Genomic DNA, 22,988 nt, shown 5'->3' with positions numbered 1-22,988 from the left:
GAGGCTGTCAGCCCCAGAAAGAGGCTGGCGGGTGTTGCAGGACCAAGGAAGCAGAGAGAGGTGAGGGCGGGGCCCGGGTCCAGAGGCAGTAGTCCTGGGGCCCAAGGAAGGCACCAAGCCGGTTGTGGTGAACAGGGTCAGGAATCAGCACTGGCTCCCCAGGTGTCTGGGGCCCCAAGACTAGGAATGGCACAGGGCCCAAGCTAGGAGTAGAGAACAGCGGGGGAGATGGAAGGGTGAGGGCGGCTGGCGGAGTCAAGGCGCGGAGGGCTGCACGGTAGACTTACCCCAAGAGAAGCCTGAGGGCAGGAGAGTGGGCCAGGAGAGTTAGCCAGTGGTGCAGGTCCGGGAAGAAGGAAGAGATGAGGGCAGGGCCAGGTCCCGTGGAAGCAGTGCTCCTGGGGCCCAAGGAAGGCACCAAGCTGACCTGGGTGAAAAGGATCAGGAAGCAGCACCAGTTCCCCAGGTGTCTGGGGACCCAAGACCAGGAATGGCGCAGGGCCCAAACCAGGAGCAGAGAACAGCTGTGGAGATGGAAGGGCGAATGAGGTGGGTCCGCGATGGACCCACCCCGAAAGGCCTGAGGATAGGGTAGAAGGCCAGGCGAGTTAGCCGGTGGTGCAGGTCCGGGGAAGCAGAGAGAGGTGAGGGCGGGCTGGGTCCGGAGGCAGTGCTCCTGGGGCCCAAGGAAGGCACCAAGCCGGTTGGGGTGAACAGTGTCAGGAATCAGCACTGGCTCCCCAGGTGTCTGGGGCCCCAAGACCAGGAATGGCACAGGGCCCAAGCTAGGAGTAGAGAACAGCGGGGGAGATGGAAGGGTGAGCGCGGCTGGCGGAGTCAAGACACGGAGGGCTGCACGGTAGACTTACCCCAAGAGAGGCCTGAGGGTGGGCGATTTAGTAATTTTTTTAAGAATTTAAAAAATATTTTATTTTATATGTATGAGTGTATTGCCTGCCTGTATATAAGTGTACCTGTGTCATGCAGTGCTTGTGGAGGTCAGAAGAGGGTGTTGGATCCCCTGGAACTGGAGTTACAGATGGTCGTTAGCTGCCATGTAGGTGCTGGGAATCAAACCTAGGTCCTCTGCAAGAGCAGCCAGTGCTCTTAACCACTGAGCCAATTCACCCTTTGATTTAGTAATTTTTATGAAAGCCTAAAAGATTTGAAAGGCTAGGATGGTGTGGTAATATGCTTGGGAAACGGGAGAAAGTCTCGGATCTTGTAGAAAAGCAAACTACGGTCAAGTAGAGAGATACTAGAGTAGAGTAGAGCAAGAGGCAGCTGCTTTTGAATGCGAGTTGTGGCAGTGGTGTATGACATTGATTGTAATGGTCTTACATTTGAAATTGGGAAAACTGAAGAAGGTGTTATTTTAAAAGGGGGAACATACAGCTAAGTATGGCGACTCATGCCTTTCATGGGTGGCACTCAGGAGGCTGAGGCAGGAAGATCACCAGGAGTGAGACCTTGTGTCAGAAAGGAAGAAAGGGATATGAGCTTTATGTGATCTTAAAGGAAATGGACTTAGTCAAAGTGTCATAGGCACTCCGTTCCACACAGTTAGTAAGAGGGATCCACTGTCATAGAAAAAGTAGCAGTTGATTTGCATCTAACCCAGTTTTTGTTTTCTTTGAGGGTGTGAGGGTTGTGGCTTAAATTTTACCTTTGTTGAAATGGCTTTGAATATATTTCACAATCTACTTTTAGTTTCTTCTGTTAGCTTTGCTGGGTGATCAAAGGTTCAGACACAGCAAATACTATGTAAGTATCAAAATTATATCTTAAAGGATAATTGTTTTTCTTCTTCAAATTTTGTTCTAGGATCCATCAGTTACACAGGTGACAAGAAATGTTCCACCAGGACTTGATGAATATAATCCATTCTCGGATTCTAGAACAGTAAGATTATTCTTTTTAATATTTATTTATTACTACATTTATTTATTTCTCTTTGTGTGTGCATGTGTCAGTGAACATGGGTGGTCAAAGGACACCTTTTGAGAGCTACTTCTTTCCATGTGAGTCTCTGGGATTGATTGAACTCAGGTTGTCAGGCTTAGCTGAAAGCACCTTTATCTGAAGAGCCATTTTGCCAGCCCAGTGAAATTGTTCTCAATTGCACTTCTTTTAAATGGAAATTAAGTAGGGATTATATTTTATTACTTTTTTTCAGTTGATTGGTTAAACTAATGTAAAACAAGTTGTTAATGTTTTATTTAGAATTCAGCAACTTAGGATTCTTTTTCTTTTTATGAGAAGGACTATTGGTAATAGCTGAAAATGACCATAATGGTCCTAGTGAAATTCCCTAGGTTTCCTTTTTTGTTCTGTAAATTAGCAAAGTAAATCCTAATCTCTATAATACCTGAACCTTCCTACAGTGCTTGATGTACTGAGAAGTAGGAGTGTGTCTCTTGATGGGGGTGCTGTCTTTGTGGTAATGTGGGATGATGGTTTCCTCACAGTGGAAACCATGTCTGGAACTTCACTGTTGTATTTGTGATTATCATTTGAGTTAGGCTGTTTTGAAGAAGACTCGCCTTCTGCTCTGGTAGACCAGAGCCTCTAGAAATTTACCCAGTCTGGGAAAGCATATTCTTCCCCTCAAAATTTAATCTTGATTTATTAAAAGTAAGGAAATGAGAAAAACTCTTTATTAAATGGTGGTTTGCTACTCTGGGTGCATATTTAAATTTTCTTTTTTCTTTTTGAGAATTTCACATGTACATATTGTCTTTGTATTATTTCTTTCCCTCCCAGTCTCCTACCAACTCCTTTGTATGCATCTGAAAAGCATGTAAGGACCTACCTTCCACTATCAGTTAAGGTCCTCACCACTTACACTTAGGGCAGTTATTTTTTTAAGCTCTTTTCATAATTTTATTGTGACACAGATTTGAGACCTATTGAGGTGGTTTTCTCCTGCAAATAATGCTGTCTCTGTATTTGCATCTTTATCTTAGGCATACTCACCAGCCCTCTAGTTTCACACATTTTTGGCTCTGGAGATGTTAGTCTCTTCTGAAAGATACTTCAGTTGTCTGCTTGTATTTTCATATCATGACAATGATCTTTAAATGGGATCACCTCTTCCTGGTAGATGTTTTTCATAATCTAGAAAGTTATTCTGAAAGATTATATAGGTTTTCATTTGGAAATTTCTTCAATGTGTATTTTATTGGCTCCTTAGTTCTAGGAGTACTTTATACAAAGTTGTGATTAAGAAGAAAAATTTGGTCCTTTTCTCTAGTTGCAGTTACACAGATTCTAAAATTTATGGAAGTTCTTGAATGATGAGAATCTGATACATACTAATGAACTGACTAGTGGCTTTGGGTCCCTAGATAGCGTCAGGATGGGTGCTGGTCACCAAAGTATCAAGGCGTGACTAGATGGTAGAACCTTAAACTTGCCTTCCAAGAGAGGGTTGGAGAGGGCCTGAAGATTGTGTTGATCTAATCATAGTGGCCACCTATTTAATCCATTGTGTCTGTGTAATGAACCCTCTCATCAAGGCGCCAGGAGGGTGGCGAGTCTAGAAAGAACATGGGAGCTCTGGCCACCTTCCCTCTCTGTTCTGCTCTTGCATCTCTTCCCTTTGGTTGGTCCTGAATGGTGTACTTTACAGTCCGGTCCTAGTTAAGTAGGCTTTTTCTCAGTTCTGTGTCTTGTTCCAGAAAATTATGAAACCTGAGGAAGGGCTCATGGGAGAGCCCCCATTGATAACCAGTTGGTCAGATGTATCCTTAGCAGCTTGGAACTAATGAGTGGCCTCTGAAGTGGGGGTAGACATGTATTGAGCCTGTTGTGAGATCTGTGCTTGTTGGGGTGGTGGTGATGTCAGAATTGAACTGAACTATAGAACATTCAGTGTCCACAAAGTTGGAGAATTGTTAGATTTAGGGGGAACTGTTCCACATATTTGGTGTCAGAAAAGAATGAAAATAAAATGATTTAGGAGTTGAATCTATAGCTCAGTCGTGGAATGCTTGCCTAGCATATGGGAGGCCCTAGTTTCCATCTCCAGCACCACAAGAAGGAAAAAGAGCTTTTAAATTTCATTTTATTTCCAAGCTTTCACTTGACAGCTGCTGCTTATGTGTAGCATCTACATCCCAGTCTGGAACCACTGTGTGCTCACTGGGCATGTTAAGTGATTGTGGTTGAATGACGGGAAAAGGCCAGTGGTTTATATGAAGCTATAATTTACCTTATCACATATTAGTTATTAGTGCTGTGAGTGTGCAGTAGTACAGTTTGGTAGTAGTAGTTTAAAGAGAGGAAGACAGGAACAAAGATACTGCATTGTACTGTATGTGGATTCTCAGGTGTGGAGGTGGAAACAAAACTTTCTTTAAATTTTACTGATAAAGAACGAAAAATATGTCAATAGGCATAAACTCTGTTTAGAAAACTTTATTAGTAAGGAATATGCTTTCTCTTTTCACAGTAGTAGTTTTAGATTATTCTTTTAAATTTTAATTTACATTTACTTATTTGTATGTGTGTCTGTGTGTGTTGGTGTGTGACATAACATACATGTAGAGATCAGAGGTCAACTTGTAGGTGTTGGGTATTGAACTCAGGTCCTCAGGCTTGGCCTCAAGTGCCTTTACCTACTGAGCTATCTGGCCCTAGATTGTTCTCATTAGTAGTATTCTTTATCAGCCTGTCTGCTTTGTGTCACGTGCTTTGCCTGTATTACCTTACCAAATTCTCACCATGTTCATATAGGTATTTTAAATTTCCATTTTATTGAAAAGCATCAGAGACTCAGGGCATTTAGTTAGCAAGTGGCAGTAACTCAACTGTTTTTGTAAAGCTTTTTCCTTTTCCTGTGTTAACTTTAGAGATAGATGCCCAAGGAATAGAAATCCTGGACTTTGAAAAATTTCTCACCTAACTCGGAGTTTTAAAAGTTACACATGCATACAAAGAAGATATACACAGGATAAATTAAGCATAAAAATGTAAATTACAGTTCTAGATGTGAGACTCTGCAGTCCCAGAAGGGCTTTCTGAAAGAAGGTGGGGAGCTAGGCCATCATGAGAATCCGGCCAGAGCTAAACTCTTTGGACCTGCTGAGCAGAGGTGCTGCTTCAGAACCAGGAATGTGGCTGCTGCCAAAGAGCATGGCGCATCCTGTGCTGTACTTTTTACATGATGGAAGACACAGTTAAAATACTGACTAAAAAATTAGATATTCCTTTGTTTCCTGTATGTTATGATTCTAGAAATTTGTCTGTTTTTGTGGCTATGACTGTTTCCAAAATTAGATTTAAATACATTTGAGTAATTGAATTAAGTGATATATTTGACTTTGGTCCAAATACTGTTTTAGTTGATTGATTGTATTCATATTTATTTTAGAAAAGTATATGGGAGATGGAAGCTTCTAGATTGTTGCATAAGGATGTGATCAGCTACTTGAGGTCAAGCAGGCAAATCCTCCTGTAGGATGGCTGAATGTGTAACCTTGTTAATAGTTACAAAGTTCCCATCCTATTCTTTTATTTAAAAATTAAGTTGTTGTGGCTGAAGGGCTGAAGAGATGGCTTAGCTGTTAAGACAGTGGCCTCTTCAGTCCCCACCTTCAGTCTTTCCTTCAAACTACTTCTTGCCTGTGTTACTGGAATTGTTTTCCCAGAGGTCAAATTAGCTCGTCTGCTTTCCTTAGAAGTGATTGTACATTATATATTTAGTAGTGTGACATGTGGGGCCAGCAGGATTTGAACTTAACCTGCTTTTATTTTTTCACTTTTATACGTTATTTTTAAGAGTAGTTTTAGGCTTGTAGGAAATGAAGTCCAGCACATCCCAGATTTCTCCCTCCAGACGTTTTCAGTCTTATCCTAATGTAATGTACCATTTGCTCTAGCCAAGATCACCTTCTCACAAGCCCACAGCCTTATTGAGATCACTTCCCTAGGCCTTCAGTTGGCTATTGAGTGGAGCCAAGAGAATGTGTGATCATAATGCCTGGGTTTCCTAGGTTATCTTTGCCTCTTCAGTGGGTCAAGATAGCCACACACACTGGATTTTCCATTGTGTGACAATTGATTACAAACTTGGTGGCATGAAGCAACACAAGTTTATTCCACAATTTCTGTGGGTCAGAAGTCTGGGCTCAGCAGAGCTAACTCCTTTGCTCAGTCTTAAAAAGCTGTGGTCAAGGTATTGTCCATGGTGCCTTCTCATCTCGGGGGGTTTGACTGGGGAAGAATCTGCTGCCAAGTTCACTGAGGTTACTGGCAAAGGTAATATCCAGTGGTATGTATGACTAGGCACCCCAGCTTTTTGTGGTAGTTAGCTGGAGGCTGCCCTCAGGGCACAGAAGCTGCCTGTGGTTCCTGGTTGATAACATGGTGTCTCCAACATGAATCTTTTGTCAATCCTGTAGAACCTCTTACTCCAGTCTGCTAAAATGGAGTCTTAAAGGATTTAATGAAATAGTGAGTGTTCTGTCTGTTACCATTACCATATACTGTTGGTTAAAAGTGTGTCACAGACCTATAATGCTCTCAGGGGTGCGGGGGGAGGATACAGTTTCAAAGATGTGAACACTAGTGTGAGAGAATCATTAGGACTCACTTTAGGGTCTACCTGCCACACTGGTAATAACATGGAATGTTAGGACTAAGATTGTATCTCTCCATATTTCTTCACCTCCATTTAAAAGGGTCAAAGTGGAGCCCCTAGCGCACCCTCCCACCCCCAACACCCATAATCCACCAAGACTAGTCTCATAATGTCAGTCTCAGTAAGAAACACAGGATTCCCAGGGTACTCTACTAATTTTTAATCCTTGTAGTGCTCTGCACAGTCCTTATTCTGTCCCCTTATATTTTTTCTATAATTCTTGAAACTTTCCATTGTCTCCTCCAGAAGTCAGTATGTCTTCATCTACCCCACCCTCACTTCATTCTCTTCAGTGCTTTTTCTCTTTCATGCTGTGGAAACATACTCTACTGTGAGGACAGTGTGGGCTGCTATGACAAAATACCTTATACTGGGTAAGTTTTAAGCAACAGTACTTGATCACTAACAGTTCTGGAGACTGGGAATTCTAAGCTACAGATACAGGCAGATTTGGTCGGATCGGGCCTCCTTCCTGTTTCCTGGAGGCATCTTTCTGTGCCCTCAAGTGGTATACTGGGCAAACAAGCTCCCTGGGCCTCTTTTATAAAGGTGAGGCTCTCTTACTCAGGACTGTTCCCCTTATGACCACATCACCTTCTGTGGTCTTGCCTCTTAGATTGATTGCATTGAGGATTAGGTTTAACATATGAACATTGGGATGAGACAGTGATTCAGACCACAGCAGTCTCTTTCTCCTGCAACCTTCTCATGAAGCATCTGCCCTTTTTCTGTACAGTTCTAAACTGGGCATGAGAAAGGTGGAGATGCCACCTTTGTTTCTCATCACTGGTTCTAGGAATTCTTATATCTTCTTATCTGAAAATTCCCAACCTGTGGCTCTCATGTCATTAGATTTTAATTTGGCACCACCAGTTATTGTGAGTGTTTATTCTGTGAATTTATTTTTTTGTGTTTTGATTTACCATCGTTCTTTGTAGCACTCTTGCTGTCTCTATCTCTGCTCCTGTTTTGCATTCTTAACTGATATTCTTTCTAAATTACTGCTGTTTTTGTCCTTGACCTCTTCTGTTGACTTCTGCCACTGATTTCCATGGGCATATCCTAGATTGTGTTAGTCACTAGCTATTTCATAATAGTATATTTAAGAAATTTGTAGTATGTGGTACTAGAGATTGAATCTAGGGCTGGAACAGGCTAGGCAAGCACTCTACTATTGAGCAGTGCCCTAGCTCCATGTGTGTGTGTGTGTGTGTGTGTGTGTGTGTGTAGACAATAAAAAGGTGATTTGTCCTAAGTCAAATATACAGGATTATGATTTGGAAACTGGATTCAAGTTCCTTCAAATGACATGTTCTCTATGAAGGAGGTTATGTGAACTTTTACAGTCAAAGAGCCAAGCAAGTCATAACTCAGTTGTTGAAATTCCTTCCTTTGGGGGAAATGTGAACATCCACCCCCTCTTCCTAAGGTCCTGACAACAAACCAAAGTGCAATTCTACCATAGTTCACCCTTGGGAACCAATGAGTTCGTTGGTCTTATTTATAGAGCACGTGTGAGGAGTTACTGCCAGGAGCCTGAGTGACCTCAAAGCAGCTGCACTGGAAAGTCTTCACCCAGCATGGATGACATCTTTCCCATAGCCACATAGAAAGAGCCCCCCTCCCCTTGTCTAACTTAAGCTTCTTTACTCTAGCATCTTCCTGAGGCCACATGCAATTAGGCAAAATTGCATACAGATGCCTAGGAGGAGTGGCTGGAATATCAGGTAAGGATCCAATGACCCTCTCTGCCTTCTCCTTCTATGAGGGGATGTCCACAGTCCACAGTGTTGCTCTGAGGATAGCACCGTACACCAGCGTATTTACAAAATATATTGATAGAGTCACCACGTAGATGGACTGCTGCAAGGCTGTGAACTCTCTTCTGTACGATTCAGGTATTATCGTATTGCGTTCTTAGCTTTTGGGTTCCTTCCCCCGTGACAGAAGTTCACGTGTCTGTGACTACTGCCTCATGTCTCTTTAGTCACTTCTCTTATCTCAGTGTCAACACAAGACCTCCAGGATCTCTGTTGTATTGATCCTGTTTGCTCACTGTTCTTAGTCACATCCTGTTCTCTCTCAGATTCAATTCTGCATTACATTTGTAATTGCTACTGTAAATGCATCCTCAAACTCTTGTCTCCCCACTTGTCTTTCCCTTACTTTAGTAGAGCCCATCTACTTTTGTTGCTTTTTAGTCTGTTTTCAGCTCAGTAGCCAGAGTGATCCCTTTAGGGAAAAATGGTTGATCTCTTTAGTCTCCTGCTTAGGAACTCTCACTAACTTTTAATATTTTTTCTCAAGATTTAATTTATTATTTATTTATTTGTGTGTGTGTGTGTGTGTGTGTGTGTGTGTGCGCACGCACACACACATGCATATGTGTATGCCATGTGCCCACAGAGGCCAGAAGAGGGTGTTGGATTCCCAGGAGATGTAAGTCACCTGATGTGGGTACTGGAACCAACTTCAGTCTTCTGCAAGAGCAGCGAGTGCCTTTAACTACTGAGCCATCTCTCCAGCCCTGCTTTAACTTAACAAAATTTATTATCTTTATTTTATGTATATGAGTGTATTTCCTATATGTAAGTGCACCTGTTTTGTGCAATGCCCACGGAGGTCAGAAGAGGGCATCAGATCTCCTGGAACTGGATGTTGGTAGCCACCATGTGGGTACTGGGAACTGAACCCAGGTCCTCTGCTAGAGCAGCCAGTGCTCTTAACTGCTGAGCCATCTCTCTAGCCTGCTGCTTTAGTTTTTTAAGAAGCATTATTTTTGTAGAACAGTTTTAGGTTTACAGAAGAGAGGAAGTTGCAGAGCTTTCCCATATACTCCTGTCCCCATATACGCACAGTCTACTTATCAACACTCCCCACCAGATGGACACATTTTTACAGTTAATTGGCCTATACTGACACATGGTAATCCCCCAAATTCATAGTATACCTTAGAGTTCACTCTGGCTTGGTATGTACATAATGTGGGTTTTTATCCATTGCTATAGTTGATAGAGTAGTTTCACTGCTGTAGAAGTTCTCTGTGCTCTGTGTGGTTATAGTGTCACCAGCAACTCTCCCTTTTTTTGTTGTTTTTTAATGTTTCTAATGGTTTTGTCTTTCCCACATTGTCATACATGGGCATGGTCATTATGTAGCCTTTTCATTTTGACTTCTCACTTGGTGTGCATTTAAAGTTCCTCCATGCCTTTTCATGGCTTGATCATTCTTTTTAGCACTGCATAATAGTTTATTTTGAATGTACATAGTTTGCATCCATCCACCCACCAAAGGAAGTTTGGTGAAGCCTTGGTTATCCAAGGCTTGACTATAATGAATAAAGGTGCTATAAATATCTGTGAGTAGGTTTTTCTGTGAGCATAAGTTTTTAGCTCATTTGAGTAAATACCAAGGAGTGTGATTGCTAGATCATACAGTCACTTTGCTTTATTTAAAAAATATTTTTGTGTATAGGGTTTACAACATGATTTAATGAAATACTTATAGATAGTAAAATGTTATTATAGTAAAGAAAATTAACATAACCAACCCTCCGTTCATATAATTACTAGTTGTGTGTGTGTGTGTGTGTGTGTGTGTGTGTGGTTTTTTTTTTTTTCTGGCAGCAGAGCAGCTAAAACCTACTCACAGCATGCATTCCATATGCAACACAACTCTATTACCCATGCCTTCAGTCCTCGTGTTGTATATCACCTTGCTAGACTTGTTTATTTTATGCATTAACTTCTTTGCATACTCTGACCTACATCTTCGCTTCCCACCCCTGACTCCACATCTTCTGTAATCACTATTTTTGTACTCTATATGGGCTTTCTTTTAGACCTCATATATATGAGATCATGCAATATTTTTCTTTGTCTGGCTTATCTCACTTAGCTTAATGTTTTCTAGGCCCCTCAATATGGCAAATGACAAGATCTCATTTTTTTTTAGAGGAAATAATTATAAACCACAGTTTCTTTATCCATTTGCTTATTGACAGTAGCTTAGATTGCTTTCATTTTTAGGTTGTGGTGAGTAGTGCTGCACTGGACATGAGGGTGCAGGTGCCTTGGTGAGATGGTTTCATCTCCTTTGGGTATGTATTTGGAAGAGAGCTTGCTGAGTCATAGGGTAGTTCTATTACTTTGCCAAGTTTTGTTTTTAATTGGCAAAAATAATTGTATGCATCTACTGGGTATAGCATTGTATTTTGATCGATGTATACATTATGCAGTGACCAACTCAGAGTAATTGCTTGTTCTGTTTTTAATTCCTTTAGAAGTATCCATACTGTTTTCCATTCTGGACACACCAGTCATTACATCCACACCAACAGTGTACAGGGTTTCCTTTTTGGCTGTACCCTCACCAGCAATTTATTGTGTTTTGGATTTTCTTGAGAATAACCATCCTAACAATTGTAAAGGGGGTTTCTGGTGGTTTTGGTACGCATTTCCCTGCTGATTAGTGATGCTGAATCTTTTCATATACCCAGTGATCACTTTATTTCTTCTTTGGTGAAATGTCTATTCAGTGTTTGCTCATTTTAATATTGGGCTCTTTGCTTTTTATAGTCTTTAACTTATAAAGTTTGTATATTAGCTCCTTATCAGAGTGATTTATAATATTTTTTTCCTGATCCACAGCAGCTGTCTCATCTCATTTATTGTTTCCTTTGTTGTGAAGAAACTTTTTAGCTTGATGTGGACCTATGTGTTTAATTCTACCATTTTTACTTGAGATTTTGCTATGATGTAAAAAAACAAACCCAACACATTGCCAAGCCCACCATCCGGGAGCTTTCTCCAATGTTCTCTGCTAATTTTGTAGTTTCTGACTTCATACTTAGACATTTTGTTCTCTTGTGGATTTTTAAAAATATTTATTATTTTTATTTTATGTGTATGAGTGTATTGCCTGCATGTATGTGAGTGCACCTGTGTCATGCGATGCCGCAGAGGTCAGAAGAGGGCTTCAGATTCCCCTGGAACAGGAGTTAAGGACAGTTCGTAGCTGCCATGTGGGTACTGGGAATCGAACCCAGGTCCTCTGCAAGAGCAGCCAGTGCTCTTAACCACTGAGCCATCTCTCCAGCCCCTCTTTTGTGGATTTTTGTGTGTGGTGTAAGATAAGGGTCCTGTTTCATTCCTTTGTATGTAGACGTTGCATTTCCCAGCACCATTTGTTGAAAAGGCGATCTTTGCCCCACTTTAGTTCAGTGCCCTTGTCAAAAATCATTTAAGGGTCAGTGAGATTGCTCAGCAGGTAAATGCACTTGTCAACAAACCTGACAATCTAAATTTGGTCCCCAGGACTCATGGTGGAAATGAGAAATGACTCCTGCAAGTTGTCCTCTGACCTCCATACATACAAGACACACACACACAATAAAAAAAAAGTCAGTTGACTATATATGTTGTACCTATTTTGTCCTGTGCTGCTGGCCTGTTCGCTCTTATGATAGTCATATGCTGTTTTGAGTACTATAGCTTTGCACTTTAACTTCAGGTCAGGAAATATGAAGGCTCCAATTCTTTCATACCTTTTTTTTTTTTTTTTTCCTATTGGGGGACTTTTCTAGTTCTCTATGAGCTTTAGGATTTTCTCCTTACTTCTGTGAAGAATGTCAATGGGATTTTATAGGGACTACATTGAACTATGCATTGCTTTAGGTCATATGGACATTATGGTGATTCATGAGTGTGGTCCATCTTCTCATTTGTGTTCTTCATTTCTTTCACTGGTGTTTTGTAATTCTCAGTGTTACTATAACAAATACTCAAGATGATCACCTTTTATAGAGGAGAGCTTTATTTTGGTTCATAGTTTTGGAGGGTGTAGTCCATAATTGGTTGACCCTGTTGCTTTGGGCCTGTGACAAGGCAGCATATCCCAGTGGGACCTTGGGGTGGAGCAAAACCACTCACCTAGCAACTGGGAAAAGAGGGTATGTTGGGGGGGTAGTGGGAGAGAAGAGGGGAGGGGGATTGAGTGTCACAATCTCCTTCAAGTACTGCTTCCTTCCCAGTGACCAAAATTGTCTCTACAAAGCCCTACGTCTAGAAGGGGCCTTTGGCTGGCACTTAAGATCAAGACTATAGCACAGATCCTTCGCTTTTTCAATTAATTCCTAGGCTTTAAAAAAAATGCTTTCATAAATGGAGTTGTGTTCTTGATTTCTTTTTCACTCATAAAGATGCTGAAGGTGTTATAAAGATGCTTCTGACTTTGTTGGTACTATATCCTGACACCTTACTGTATTCATTTACTTGTTCTCACAGTATTTTTGTAAAGTTTTGTTACTTGCAAAAAGAGGTAGTTTCACTTTTCTTATTTGGATTGTGCCTTGTTTTCTGCATCGGATGACACTTGGTAGTCTCCTAGTACTAAGCTAAATAGAAGTAGCAAGAGTTAGACCTCCTTCGCTTGTACTGGGTCTTGATGGAAAAACATTCAGCTTTTCCCCATGGATGCTGTGGAGTTTTTACAAATAGCCTTAAGTGTGTTGAGGGGCTTTCCTTCAATATATAAACTGTGGAGGTTGGAGAGATGGCTCAGTGGTTAAGAGCACCATGGCTGCTCTTGCAGAGGACCTGGGTTTGGTTCCCAACATCCACATATTGGCTAACAACTGTCTGTAACTCCAGTTTCAGAGCATCCAATACCCTCTTTTGGCCTCCATAGGCACCAGGCATGCACCTGGTACACATGCATATATAGAGACAAAAACACATAAAATAAAAATTTAAAAATTCATATGAACTATGGTGAGTTTTTTTTTTTCTTCAAAGAAGGCATGTTAGGTTTTGTTTTCCTTTTTTCTGTGTCAGTTGAGATGACCATGTAGTTTTTAGCTTCCATTCTGTTGGTACAATATATGATAGTGATTAATATGTAGTGAATCAGCCTTATGGGCCAAGGATAAATCCCACTTGGTCATGATGTGTAATCTTTTTTATGTATTGTTAAACTTTGTTTGCTAGTGTCCTATTAAGAATATTTGTATTAATTCTCAATAGAGAAATTGGCCTGTAGTTTTCTTATTTTTAAAAGACTTTATTTTTAATTATATATATATTTCTGGGTGTGAGTTTGTGGGTGTGAGTGCAGTGCTTGCAGGGGCTGGAAGAGTATCTGATTTCCCTCAAGCTGGAATTACAGACAGTTGTGAGCTGCTCAACATAGGTGCTGGGAACCAAACTTGGGTCCTCTGTAATAGCGGTAATACACGCTTAACCACTGAGTCATCTCTCTAGTCCCTACTTTTCTTTTCTTATGATGTCTTTGTCTTGGGTGCCAAAGTAATTAGCCTCATAAAATGTGTAAGTATTCCCTTTTAGTTCCATCTTGGCAAAAATGTAAGAAATACCGGCATTAGCTGAGCCTGATGGCATACTCAGTGGGAGGCAGGAGGGTCACAAATTCAAGGCCAACCTGGAATATATAGAGAGACTCTGTCTCAAAACAAAACAAAAATGAAACAATAACAAAGAAATATCGGCATTAGTTCTTCAAGCGTTTGGTAGGATACAGCTGTGATGTCTTTTTGCCTGCACTGCTCTTTGGTGGGAGGTTCTTGATTATTTCTTCAGTCTGTATTACTGGTTTATTCTTTTCTATATCTTCCTGACTCAAGCAGATATATATGTTGTGTTTTACTAGAAATTTATCCCATTTCTCTAGGTTATCCAATATTGGTAGAATATATAATTGTTTATTACAATGGCTTGTGATTATTTTTGAGGCATTTATTGTAATTTCTACATTTTCATTTTTTAATTTTTGCATGTTTTCTTGGTCTACCTAAAGAAGTGTCAGTTTCCTTAATTTATTTCTGTAGTTTTTCTACTTTGTATTGGTTTAATTCTGTTCTAATTTTCCTCGTTTCCTTCCTTGTGCCAATTTTGAGCGTGGCTGTAAATGCACAGCATTCTGACCAACCTTGTGCTACTCTGTCGTTTGACATTTTTCTCTATGTGGACGTTCTCACCTTTCTGGTATCCAAGATTTTGAAACAAGTATTATCCAGCTTTGGGGGATTTTCATGTTGCTGATCACAATTTTTTTGTGGTGGTGGTGAAGACAAATTTCTAGTGTGTCTGTGTAGAGGAACTTGGTTGGGGGAAAGATGTCCAGTCACAGGAGCAGCCACTGCTCAGTACCTTTGGCAAACAAACCACTCTATGCCTCTGTGGCACCCAGAGAGGATGATGATCATTGTAGAGGGACGTGAACTTGTTGTCTTCTTACCTGCTGGCTGAGGTGTGTTTGTTTGTTTGTTTGTTTGTTTTTTGCTGTGGCTCAATAGCTGTGAGCCAGTAAGATAATCACAAGCATTTTGAAGAGCTCCCCCATCTGCCATTCTTGTCACACCGGCTGGTTTTGTGGTAGCATCTTTCTTTTCAGTTCACAGTTGAGCAGCTGAGGGCTTTCTGTTGGGCATGGACTTTTTGGAACACATAGGAGATGAGAATCTTCCAGTTCCTCTGAGGGCAGGGTTTCAGCCGCAGTAGGGGCCTGCCCATATTGGGATTTTTAGCCTCACAGTTCCTTTTAGTCTGCCACTGGCATTGGCTTTCTTCACCTTAGTATCTAGCCACTCAGCTTTTCCATCCTCCATCTTATAAGATGCAAAAGTGGATGTTCCTCTTTCTGATCCATTCTGAAAATATTTTACTTGGTACATCTAAACCATTGGTGTTCAAAGGAATTATGTACATAGTTGGCCTAATATCTCCCACATTCATTAATGTTTTTTATTTGTTGCTCTTTTAAAATATTTTGTTTTTTAGAAGGGGTGTCATTATGTAGCTCTAGCCCGGAGCTCACTATGTAGACCAAGCTGATCTTGAACTTACAGATATCTGTCTGCCTCTGTCTGCCTCCTGAGTGCTGAAATTAAAAATGTGTGCCACCATGCCTAGAATGTGGCTCTTTTCCCCCTAGTTTCATCTTTCATTCTTGGTGTTTTTAATTGAGCATCCTATATGTTTCTGTTCTCTCTCTCTCTCTCTCTCTCTCTCTCTCTCTCTCTTTCTCTCTTTTTCTCTCTCTCTCTCTCTCTCAACTCTTCAGTTATGCTTCTTGGTTTCCTTCTTATAGTTTGTAATATCCACTTAAATCCAAATGCACATACAAATTCTATGCTACTTCCCAGGCAGTATGAATACCTTATAATAACAAAGTAACTCAGCTTTTCCTCCAATCCTTGTATCATTTTTGTTATCCATGTGTGTACAGAAACATACATACATATATACACACACATACATGAGATAGTTACATATGAATCCACCATCAGAGATATTACTGTACTATCAAACCGACTATTTTCTGTTGTATCAATTAATTATGTGAGAAAAAAGGTTTTTTTTTTTTGTTTTTTTTTTTTGAGACAGTGTCTCCTATATCCCTAGCTGGCCTGGAACTCACTATGTAGACCAGGCTGGCCTTGAACTCACAGAGATCCACCTGCCTCTGCCTCTGGAGGAGTGCTGGGATGAAAGGTGTGCACCACCATGCCTGGCCTGAGAAATAAGTTTTTATTTTACCTTGGTTTCTTAAATGTTTATTTCTTAGATTTTTTTTCTTTCTTTCAATGGATCCAAATTTCTGATCCATATGTTTCTTTTTTCCAAAGACAGTCTTTTTTTTTTTTTTGATTTTTTTTTGAGACAGGGTCTCCCTGTAGCCCCAGCTGTCCTGGAACTCATTATGTAGACCAGGCTGGCCTTGAACTCACAGAGATCCGCCTGCCTCTGCCTCCCCGAGTGCTGGGATTAAAGGCGTGCACCACCACGCCTGGCCCAAAGACAGTCTTTTAACAATTCTTACAAGGTAAAGTTTGTAGCAATTAATTCTCTTCATTTTGGTATATGAAAAACTCTTCATATTCTTCACCTCTGAGGAACAATTTCACAGGGTACAGGATTCTAGGCTGGTTTAGTTTTTCCTCAATTTATTTACTACATAAATATTTTCGACTCCACTTTCTCCTGGTTCGGCATCTCAGAAGTCAGATAACATTCTTACCTTTGTTACTGTATGGTTAAGCTGCCCCCCTGCCACTCTTGGGGGCTTTTGGGTTTTTTTTTCTTTATCCTGATTTTCTGTAGTTTGAAAATTATATGGTGATGTGTGGTGGGTTTTTTTTTAATTAAAAATTTTTTTCCATTGCATTGATTGTGTGTGTGTGTCTGTGTCTGTGTGTGTGTGTGTACATGTACATGTATCTGCATACACATGCCATGGCAGCACTTATGTGGAGGTCAGAGGACAGCTTGCAGAAATCTGTTCTTTCCTTCCACCATGTTGGTCCAGGGATAAAACTTGGGTTTTCCGTCATGACAGTGGGTGCCTTTACCCATTGAGCCATCTTTCTGGCCCATGTTTTATTTTCTTTTATTATTTTGAAATATTTTATTTTTATTTTATGTGTATGAGTGTTTAGCATGTATGTAAGTGTGCTATCTGCATGCAATGCCCACAGAAGCCAGAAGAGTGCGCTACATCAGAGCCTCTGGAACAGGAGCTATAGACAGTTGTGAGCTGCCATGTGGGTGCTGAGAACTGGACCTGAGTTTTCTGGAGGAACAGCCAGTGCTTTAACCACTGAGCAATCTCTCCCACATCCTTATTTTAGTTTTAGTCTGCTTAGTGTTCTGTGAGCTCCCTGTATTTCTGGTTTGATGTTTGACATTAACTTTGAGACATGCTCAGTCATTTCTTTTGAAGTATCTACTTTTTTGTCAATTTATTATTCTTCTGATATATTCACTGCAGTTTTATGGTTGGCCCACAGTTTTGGACATTTTTTTTATTCTTCCTTTTTGTTTTCTTTTCTTTCTTTTGAGGTTTAGAAACCCTTATGCTCTCAGTCCTCAACATCAGAGATTTACCCAGCTCTGTATCCCATCTACTAATAAACCTACCATAGACATTCTTAATTTTTGCTACCCCGGTTTTGATGCAAGCAAGTTTGTTCTGCAGAATCCTATCTGTTCTTGCACTGAGCATCTGTTCTCTGGTGTCTGCTTTATCCCTTGGAGTCCTTAGCATATGAAGCATAGTTCTTTTAAATCCTATTCCCACAATTCCAGTACTCTCAGTCTGATAATTCTAACATCACTGGGTGATCTGCTGTCTTCAAATTGACTTTTGTGTTTTAGCATGCCGAATAATACTTTCTTGACAGGCAGATGTGACCTACTAGATGAAAGGCATTGCTGCCAGTAGGTAGGCCTTCAGTTGCATGGCGCAAGGTCCTGGGATTCTTGTTCATTGAGTCCATTCCTCTGCACTATGAATTTCACAAGTGTTTCTAAGTATTCTTCTTCTTTAGGTGAGACAGAATGGCAAAAAACTACATGCTTTCTCATGATCAAGGTCTAGGAGAATCTAGCAGGAGCAGGATACTTCCCCTCCTCTAAGTCAGTGAAGGCTCAGATTAAACTTTAGCATATTAGTCACCAGTTAGGTTTTCCTGAGGATAGTCCTGGTTAAGATGACTGGAATGCTCTTCCCCTGCTGGAAGGTAAAACAAAAAACAAATGCATGTGGAGGGCTGTCCTGTGATTGGGTCTTGCTTACGGTGTATGTATGTATATACATGTGTGTGCTTTCATGTGTGTGTGCAGGTAAAGGTAGAGGACAACCTTGGGTGTCATCCTTAGGAATGCTGTCCACCTTTTTTGAGGCAGGGTCTCTCATTACTAGCCTAGAGCTATCCCATTAGTCTAAAATGGCTGGCAAGCAGGCTTCAGGGATCCTCCTGACTCTGCTTAAGCAATGATAAGATAACAGGTACAAATCACCATGCCCAACATTTTTACATGGGTTCTGGGAATTGATCTCAAGTTTTCATGCTTATAAGGCAAGTATTTTACTGATGAAACTGTCTCCAGCCCCTCCCTGAAATGTAGAGCCTCCAACAACTCATGATCAGCTCTGGTTTTCCTGCCCCAGGACTGTTCCCACTGCTTCTTTCAAGGAGAATTCTTGCTCTGGTAAACCATTTTCTGTAACCACTTGTCTGTCTGTCCAGTCTTAGAGCCACATTTTTCTGTGTCCTCACCTCTCCTGAGGGATCCAGAAGGAGTTAACTGATTTTTTTGGGGGGGGGGCTCTTTTTTTGAGACCCCTGTAGCCTCAACTGGCCTGGAACTCTCTCTGTAGAACAGGCTGGCCTTGAACTCACAGATATCTGTCTGCCTCTGCCTACTGAGTGCTAGGATTAATGGTGTGCACCACCATACTTGAGTTACTGATTTTTTAATTTGCTCATTCTTTTACTTCTTAGAGTGACAGATTCCAGACTCTGTAGATATAGAACCAGAAAGTGAGTCACCTTACTAGCTGCTGCTGCTGCTTTTCTTTTTTTTTTTTTCCAGAATAAAGTCGTAAGTCTTTAAAATAGTCTGGAATCTGCTCCCTAATATCTTTGTCCTGCATCTCTTTCTACTCTCAGCTTGTATATATTTATCAGTGTAGAGATCTTCCTCATGTACTCCGGCTTTGTACTGTGGTCTTCCCCCAGGGAAACTTCCTCATCTTCCTGACATTCTGTCTCAGATATTCCCTAACCACCCTTATAAAATCATCCCCACCAAAATTGCATGCAAGACCCATTTACCCTAGAATTTGTTGTTGTATAAGTTATGACCGTCTAAGATGCTCTCCATTGTTTATGCTGTGTAAGTCTTCCATTATTAAAATAAAAGTTCCATGATAATAGGATTGTTTGCCCAATTTTTTCATTAAGGTGTCCCAAATTCCATCATGTACCTGTGACCCTTTGGAGTGATCAGTGAATAGGTACTTGGTGACTATATGAATGAAAATGGGCGAGCGTGCCGTGTTTATCTGCTGGAATCTCCTGGTCTAGTACATCTTTTCTGTGTACCTCCAACAATATGATCCTAGTCTTTAAAGGCCTTGTTTTAGTGTGGTCATCTATTGTAATAAACTTGTTTCTATTTTTCCAGATTCTGGGGTTAGTATGTGTGCTGGAGAGCTTCAGTTGTCATCTTCACACATCTGGGAAGAGGGAGCCTCAGTTGGGGAATTTCCTCAGTTGGGGAATTTCCTCTACTGGATTGGCCTGTGTCTATGTCTTTGGGGCATTTTCTTGATTATTGAGTGATGTGGGAGGCCCAGCCCACTGTTGGTGGTACACACCTGGGCAGGTGGTCCTGGGTTGTATAAGAAAGCAGGCTGAGCACAGGCCAGGGGAACAGCCAGTAACTAGCTCCTCCATGGCCTGTGCTTCAGTTTCTACCACCAGGTTCCTGGTTAAGCTCCTGCCCTGGCTCCCCTCAATGAAGGACTGCACTGTAAGCTGAAATAAACCCTGTCCTCCCCAAGTTGGTTTTGGTTACAGTGTTTCTCATGGCAATGGAAAGCAAATAGGACAGTATGTATCATTGTCATCATCCCTAATGGCAAGGGAATGAATCTGTGTAAGCATAGCCACAGTTAGCTCTCCACTGAACTAGAGGCTATGAAAGAGCCTGAAGTCTAAAAGAAGGTTCAGGATTCTTTTTGGCAGTTTCTTTTGGTAGACTACAACAGTGGTTTATAGCAGTCTCATGGCAATGGAAAGCAAATAGGACAGTATGTATCATTGTCATCATCCCTAATGGCAAGGGAATGAATCTGTGTAAGCATAGCCACAGTTAGCTCTCCACTGAACTAGAGGCTATGAAAGAGCCTGAAGTCTAAAAGAAGGTTCAGGATTCTTTTTGGCAGTTTCTTTTGGTAGACTACAACAGTGGTTTATAGCAGATGTCAGAGGAACATTTCCATTTCATGAGTTCCTCATAACAAAGATGCTGGGGGGGGGGGGGGGGGGGGGGGGCTTGTTAAACATGTTAACTAGTTAAAGAATACACATCCCTTCTCAACCCCTAGGGTCATCAGTTGTGAAGTCTAGAGTCTGCATTTTCTAAGTGCCTGTTGTTGCTGAAGCCAGAATTCAGGATAAACACATAGAGAGACATTCTCATAGACCTTGATCATGAGAAAGCATGCAGTTGTTTTCTGGTATAGATGTTTAAAATATAGAAAATGCCAGGTGTGGTGGTGCACGCCTGTAGTCCCAGCACTTGGGAGGCAAAGGCAGGCGATCTCTGTGAGTTCAAGGCTGGCCTGGTCTACATAGTGAGTTCTAGGACAGCTGGGGCTACAGGGAGACCCTGTCTCAAAAAAAGACCAAAAAAAAAAAAAAAAGAAAATTAAAAAAATAAAATATAGAAATAAACTGGGAAGAAAAAATTTACATGTTTTTGTTAGTATATATTGTTCATAACAATGAGTTATGACATTTTCACACATGTACATGATACATTTCAATCTTCTTCACACCCACCCTTGCCTTCTCGTATCCCCCTCTCAGTCCTGATAATCTTCATCTTTCCAACTAGCCCCCTTTGTACTTTCATATCGTGTGTGTGTGTGTGTGTGTGTGTGTGTGTGTGTGTGTCCCACTGAGCTTTATTAAGGTTGTTTATAGGAGTACCTTACCAGTGGTTATACCACTCAAGAAAGTGTCTCTCTTTCCCATCAACCATCAACTATATAAATCTTAAAGGGGTAGAACCCTATGAACCCCTCCCCTTCCATGGCAGGGTGCAGATCTTTTGCAGGTAATCCCAGTTGCTATGAGTTCAGGGCTGAAACAGCCACAGCATGCCTGGAAGCCAGCATTTCAGACTGAGAGGGGAATAAGAGAAAGTAAGGGGGGTGTGAAGATGATTGAAATATATTATGTACATGTGTGAAAATGTCATAACTCATTGTTATGAACAATATATACTAATAAAAACATTTAAAATTTTGTTTTTCTTCCCAGTTTATGTCTATATTTTTTTAAATTTATTTTCTATGTTTTAAAGATCTATGCCAGAAAACAATTGCATGCTTTCTCATGATCAGTGTCTATGAGAATGTCTTGTTATGTGTTTATCCTGAATTCTGGCTTCTCCAGGCATTCTCCTTCTCTCAGCTCTTACATTCTTTCTGCCCCTTCTTCCACGTTTCCTGAGCCCTGGAGGGTGTGATATAGCTGCCCCCTGTAGGGCTGGGCATTCCAGTTGTTCTCAATACTTTGATTGGTTATAAGTCTTGTGGTCACTGCTGACCACTGCAGAGGAAGCTGCTTGACCAAAGAAGACAGCAGCATTGATCTATGGGTACGAACATGGGTGTTTAGAAGGAAGTATGACATGTACACCATGCCAATTTAGTAAAACAAACAAACAAAAAAAAACCCCAAGCAACCACCACCACCCCCCAAACAGCATTAGCTTCCCCAGCAGGGCTTATTACCTCCCCACCCATGGGGATGTGAATTCTGTCCTATGGAGCAGGCATCAGACTAGAAAATACTTGTTATGTTACTCTTATAACAGACTTGACAGTACTGCAACAATGGGTTTAGCTTGCCTGGCTGATTAGTATTGCTGCACACAGGGTCCAAAACTGAGTAAGATTTGCTGGCAATTTTCCCCCAGCAGCCTGCATAGCATCTTCCAACACTATGAGGCCTGGCCAGCAGGGAGGAAGCTTCCAGCCCAGTTCTAGCTTGATTTGTTATGTCCTGTGACCAAGGTGTGTGGCATCTTCAGTGATAGGGTCTTACCACCTAGGAGAACATGTTTTTATGTGACAAAGACAATTCCTGGATCACTCATGCCTGGAAGGAAAGATCTGGAATATTGTTTCACGTGTGTGTTAAGTGTGTAATGCCCTGGGAGCTTCCAGTGAGTAGAAAGTTCATTATATTATACAACAGCCCATCTACTATTCTATAATCATGATTTTTTAAAAAATGTTAATTCTATGGAGGCAAAATATTCTGTAATTTTTATTGACTGGTTCAGGTTGAGTTTTCTAAAATCACACAGAACGTGCAATTACAGCAAAGTAATTTGCCTTAAAATATAAGACTTATTTCAAAATATTTTATTGATTCTTTTTATTTTATGTGTATGGATGTATTGACTGCCACATGTGGGTAAGTGCACCTGTGACATGCAATACCTCTGGAGAACAGAAGAGGCTGCTGGATCCCCTGGAACTGGAGTCATGGACAATTGTTAGCTGCCGTGTGGGTGCTGGGATTTGAACCTGGGTCTTCTGCAAGAACAGCCAAAGTTTCTTAACTGCTGAGCCATCTTTCCAGCCCCCCAAATAGAAAAGACTTATAATCCCTTACCTTTTCCAGATTTTAATATATATTCTATTCCTAATTCGTGAGCTTTCACCTGCCGTGGGAGAGGGTGTAGAGCCTTGCTCCTTCAGACTCTGTGGTTCTCATGAGAGACAGCTCTGTTCTCACCCTGGC

The 22,988-nt window shown here is 41.1% G+C and overlaps 1 protein-coding gene across 2 annotated transcripts in view; it reads left to right on the top strand.

Moving 5' to 3' along the window:
• Nucleotides 1-1,824: 1,824 nt before the first annotated feature.
• Nucleotides 1,825-22,988, top strand: part of Scamp1 (secretory carrier membrane protein 1) — a 71,606-nt gene continuing 50,442 nt past the window's right edge. For both annotated transcript variants that reach the window (XM_029556222.1, XM_008853339.2), the window contains exon 1: nucleotides 1,825-1,902. The gene's annotated coding sequence lies outside the window, so the exon portion shown is untranslated. The remainder of the gene's footprint in view (nucleotides 1,903-22,988) is intronic.

The sequence above is a fragment of the Nannospalax galili genome, unplaced genomic scaffold (genome assembly GCF_000622305.1).
Source record: "Nannospalax galili isolate Female #2095 unplaced genomic scaffold, S.galili_v1.0 scaffold45, whole genome shotgun sequence".
NCBI lineage: Eukaryota > Metazoa > Chordata > Mammalia > Rodentia > Spalacidae > Nannospalax > Nannospalax galili.
This window is presented reverse-complemented; position numbering and strand designations above follow the sequence as displayed.